Source organism: Condylura cristata, unplaced genomic scaffold (assembly GCF_000260355.1).
Source record: "Condylura cristata isolate star-nosed mole 26May11 unplaced genomic scaffold, ConCri1.0 scaffold00046, whole genome shotgun sequence".
Taxonomy (NCBI): domain Eukaryota; kingdom Metazoa; phylum Chordata; class Mammalia; order Eulipotyphla; family Talpidae; genus Condylura; species Condylura cristata.
The window spans coordinates 202,541-208,558 of record NW_004567147.1 but is presented as its reverse complement, the minus strand read 5'-3'; positions in this window follow the sequence as shown (position 1 = coordinate 208,558).

The following is a 6,018-nucleotide window of genomic DNA, read 5'->3' as shown; positions in this document are numbered from 1 at the left end:
GAGGGGAGCAGCGGGCGGGTCAGGAGAGGTCTGCCACGCCATGTGGTCACCTCCAGGGCAGGCGGGAATCGAACTCATGCGGAAGCAGATTTAGATTCTCAGTGCAGTGCTTTAACCCGCTGCGCCACCAGGGAGGGCCCTACTTTTAACATTTTAAATTGCTCTGGCCTAACAGCTGTTGAGCAACATCTCATTCCTAATTCTTCCTGCCTCCCAGCAATAGAATATTCTATCCCAGAAGAACAAGTCGAGGCCCTTGGTCTTGCATCGCCACTACCCACTACATGAACCAACTTGGCTGGGACCTTACAACCTTTGACATGGGGGCGAGGGTATGTTTCTGTTTTCTCACCCAAGGACCACTCTGGGTTCCAGCAAAAGCATACACTCCTATCATGAACTGGCATCAAAGGACAATCCTATTCCAGGGCTCCTGACACTAGCTATCCAGCCACCATCCTGGATGCCACCTAAAAAGAAATAAGAGGGTCCCTCCCCATTGACTGTATAGCCCCCCAGAATGTCAGATCAAGGCAAGGCTTGATGCCCTTCAGGGCACTGTATGCTGACTCAGTGGACATCAGCAAGCCCTCTGGGCACCGCAAACTTTATTGTTTCATTGTGATACTGTTCTATGTAACGCCTTTTCCAATGGCAGGGACTTAGCGACAAACTATAATAATTGTCACAATTACAATAAAAAACACAAAATGCCACATTGGCACATTTAAACAACATTGCCTATTGGCTAAATCCAACAAAACTGGTTCTTAGGTCTCAATATTAAAATTTGGATTTTGTTTGGTATAGTTTTGTTTTTGTTAATTTTTTCTTGTCATGTTCAAAGCCCCGTGCTGCCATGCCATATTCACTGTCAAGGCTGCATTAAAAAACAAAAACAAAAAAAAGGGGGAGGAGGGAGATGTTGGAGACCCCCAGAACCTGTATGCTGAGATGGATAGTCATTGAGGTCATGACTAGAATGCTGATCAGCCTGAGCCAGGAAGCCAGCCCGTGTGCAGACTCTGATGTCCTTCCTTGGATCAGCAGAATCGAGGGTGAGGAAAGAACCATTGGATTATGCAGAACCTTGGCAATTCACGTGTGCCAGAACAATGCTGAATGCCCAGAAATAAGAAAATGAAACACTGTGCTGTACTTCTGCTTATCGTGTATCCTACTTTATAATCAAACTGTGCTTTGTGGCTACTGTTAATAAAGGCGGTTTTGTGCTGAGGAGAACAGAGCAGATCTAGCATCTGTCCCCCAAGCCGCTCTCCCAAGCTTGTCAAGATTCACATCCTCGTCCTTTTGCCTCAGCTATCTGTGACAATATCTTTTGCAATAAAAGATGGTGGTCTAGTGAGCAAATGGATTTCCTGTGTCTGTACTATTCTAGCAAAATTAATCAAACCCAAGGAGGGAGTCGTCGGGACACCTGATCTGCTGTCCTTGTTTGAAGTGGAGGGTGGCTGAGCCCTTAATCTGACACTGTCTCTGGTAGGTAGTGTCAGAACCAAGTTGGGCTGAGAACTGCTGGTTGGCACTTACACCCTCCCTGGAAACTGAGCAGCAGAAGGACCTTAGCAACTATGCGTCTGCTTATTATATTGTAGCAACTGGTAGAAACCAAAGACTTTCAGAACTGTTACATGTCCATTCAGAAATGTTAGGGAAATCTGTTTACATTGATGTTGAGCTAAAGAATCTTAACCTTTGAATCATATTTTACAGTCATCCCAATCCCTGGAGGCAGAATTTAACTTCTTGACATGTTTGTTTGACTGGCATGGTGATTTTTAAAGTAGTAACAATTTGAATGCCTTTAGAGAGGGGATTATTTTTCTAACCACACTCTATCATCTCTTGTCTGCCCAACCCCTGAAGGCATTTGACCCCCCTTCCTCTGTTTTATTGCCATCACTGACATATAACACTGTGTAAGTTTAAGGTGTACACTGTGATGATTTGATACAAATATATAGGATTTGATGCATGCTATATACAGATATAGTGTATTTACCATACTAAGGGTAGTTAACACATTGTTTGCTTACCACATGTTGTGGTATTAGTGGTGGTTATATTGAAAACACTAAAACCTTCTCTCATAACACCCTTTGAGAAAATGAGACCTTATTGTTAACTATTGTGACTATATTGTACATTAGGTCACGAGAACTTAGTCATTTTATACTGGCAGTATATACTCTTTCACCAACATCTCCACATTTCCCCCACTTCTCAGCCCTTGGAAACCAGCATTCAACAGTCTTTCTGTGAGCGTGTTGTTTTTAGATTCCACATATAAGTGAGACTGTACAGCATCTGCCTTCTCTATCTGACACTGCAATCATCACGGTGCTGTTAAGGCCCATCCATATTGTTGAAAATGGCAGAATTTTCCTCCTTTTTACGGTTGAATAATAATCTCTCTCACACATACATAAATCTCACATTTTCTTTACTCATGTATCTGTTAATGAACACTTAAGTTAATTTAAAGTCTAGGCTATTGTGAAAAATACCCTACCTTTTGAGGGGCTTAGTGAGGATCTACTTGGCTTTACGCCATCCAGAGACCAACAAAGTTGAAATATAGATATGAGGGAAAAGGAAGAGATGCAGAGATTTTTAGTATCAGCCACAAAGCAGGATCAACCATGGTGCTCAGTGACCTGCTCTGCAGACAATCCCATCAGGTCTTGCCTCTAGAGAAACTAACACAACATGAGGAGCGGGGGTTCAAATCACATGCCATTATGAAAGACCACATACAGTGGCTTGTTCCTTTTTCCATCTCTATACTGGAGATGCTTCCATCATCAGTAAATCGATGGCAAATACTTTGTATCAAAATTTATGAAATTCATTAAAGTGGTTCTGGAATACAAGTTTATAGTTTAATATACAATTATTTAAAAGTTATGATACAAAAAAAATGGTCTGATACAAAGAAACCATGAGTTCAAATAATAAGCAGTAAAAAGGAAAAAGAAAATGCTAAGAAATCAAAAGGGAGAATGTAAAAATAAGAGCAGGAAATAATAAAGTTTTAAAAAACACAACACATAGTCAAACTACAACCTTGTTCTTGAAAATACTAGTACCCGTTAGTCATCTATGTGTAAACTGGTAAGATTAATCAAGAAAAATGAAGAAATGAGCAATATAGGATAACAAATAGGATTAAAAATGGGAAATAGGCCCTCCCTGGTGGCGCAGCGGGTTAAAGCACAGCACTGAGAAGCTAAAGCCACTTCCGCATGAGTTCGATGCCCGCCTGCCCCGGAGGTGACCACATGGCGTGGCAGACCTCTCCTGACCCGCCCGCTGCTCCCCTCAGCAGTGTACTTCATTGATCTGCCTGTTCTGCTCCCCACTCTGTCTCTGGTGAAGCCTCTCACCACCCCTGAGCCTCTGGCCTGTACCCCAGTTCTGTATGTACAAATAAATAAATCTTTAAAAAAAAAATGGGAAATAACTTTAATAGACAGAAAAGTTCATAAGAAAGCACAATGTATAATTTTACACCAGTTAATCTGAAAATATAAAAAATATTTTAAGATATAAATGATAAAAATTGACTCAAGAAATTAAAATCTAATGAAAAAAATCAAAACATTTCAGTTTCATTTACATAAGTTCATACAAAACTTTTTTTTATATTAGGCAACAAATTCCAGTGGATTCAATGAAAAGATGACATGTGTCTTTTATTATGACTACCTCATATTATCTCCATCTTATATAAACTATGTAAGCGCCCCAGAATATAAAAAAATACACCTACCAAATTCTCTAATCAAAGCTAGTACAAATATACTATCAAAACCCATCAAGGATAATGCAAACAAAGAAAATTATAGCCCCCACATTCCTCATTAACATAGGTGTCCAAATCTTAAATAAGACCTTCACAAATCAAATAGTGAGTTCGTATTCTTCGTATCATAGTTGTCTAAAATTTTAATTCTTTTTAAAAATACAGAAGTTTACTTTGTCTTACAATTACTGGTACTCTATATTTACAATATACTATTGAACTATTTTTCCTTTATGTCAGGTATGACATCTCTCAACCAGGGAAGCCAAGAGAGTGTAGTATTGCCACAAACATAGACAGAACAATTTTGTTGAATTATTATTCAATGAAACTAAATAGAGTCCAGAGCAGATCAGTTCTCACAGGGTAACTTGGCCTGTGAGGGAGGCAGCCTCCCAGCCAGAGGGGAGGAAGGACGAACTACGTCTTAGATGCCTGTGCTACTAGCTTTCCCTCTACAGTAAAGGGGCAATATGCATCCACATCTCACTTCACGCAAAAATAATTCAGGTGATTTAAAGACCTAAGTTTTGCAAAGATTAAAAAAATTAGAGGAACTAGCTAGCTAGCTATTTACCTAGCTATCAGAGAAAGGATTAAAACCCAGAATTTATAATGAATTCCTATAAATTGATAAATCAAGCAATGTATAAATATATATATATATTTAATGTGATCCAAATACAGATACCTACAAGGTGTTTTTAGGAAGCGGAAAGGAAGACTTGAAAGGTCATAAGGAAAAATAAATATTGGTAAGACGAACAAGGTAAAAGAAGAATCATGACAAGGGGTGTGGGGAAAAGAAACCTCATTATGTTATTTGCACATAAAACATCAACAGTGTGTCATAAACCTAAGATAGGCAGGTCAAAGAGCAGAGCAGAGTGAAGGACAGATCCGTATGGAAAGTGAGTGTTTGATGAAGGTGTCTCTCCAACTGGTTTCTGACTAAGTTATATTGGGACAAGACAGCCATTTAGAAAAAGATAAATCGATTTCCTTCTCTATCCCTTAAACTGAGATCAATTTCGAACATAGCACATACGTGGCCATGGGAACAAATACTTTCCCCAAACTGATAACCTGAGTCCAAAGAGCAAAGCTTATCTTTAACCACACTTATTTTCTTGGACATGCAAATTAGCTGTCTGAAAAGATATGATCTACTATCCTTGCCTGACTGAGGAAGTTAACTGGTTGACTGGGGTACTGGGGGTGGTAGAGAGCTTTCATCATATACATTTCTACATTTTTGAATTTTTAACTTTGTAGATACATTGTGTTTTCACAAAATTAAAGAAACAAAAAATGGACAGAGATAGAACTGGATAGTCACAGAGCAATAAGATAAAGTGACCCGTAAACATATGAAAAATGATGATCACAAACATGCAAATTAAAATAAGATACTAGTTTACACCACAAATTAAAAGATCTGGAATCTCAGTTGTGGCAAAAGACAGGAGGAGAAGCCAGGTGACATGTTAGACTCACCTGTCTCCCTATGCCAGGCTTCCTAAACACCCCAGCTCCCAGTTAGGTACATGGAAGGGAAGCAAAATAGTAGAAAAAATTTGGTCTTCATTTGACTCGGTTACCCAAAGAAAGATTGTTTAACTTATTGGCCCTGTGGTTTAAATTATAGTTAAAAGCTTAAATGTCAATTTAAGGAGGTCATAGTTTCCAGTTATTTGGTTAGCATCAACTAGTTGCTGAGATTATTTAGATGAGATTAACATCGAAGTGGGTAGACTTTGAGTCAAGGACTATCCTCCATGATGTGAATGGGCCTCACCCATCAGCTGATATGAAGGGAAAAGTTTCCCCTAGCAAGAGAGCACAGTATGTAATCACAGTATGTGATTACAGCAATTTATAAGTTTAGCAGAGTTGAAAATGCATAACGTAATTTTGAGGTTACATGGTCACGATGATGATAATGGAAGTACTACTACTAGTAATTAAAATCTGATGCAACTGAATGTATTTGGTTCCGTATAAATGTGACAGAAGTATAAACGTGCAATATTATATTGAATGATAGATATTGGAATACACACCAAATGTATGATTGTATTTGCTTCTTGAGAAGGGAAGAGGGGTGTAACTAAGAGAAGTGAACAGAGGAATCTCAAATTTACCTGTCACATTTAATTTTATTTTTAAAAATATGAAGGAAGGGCCCTCCC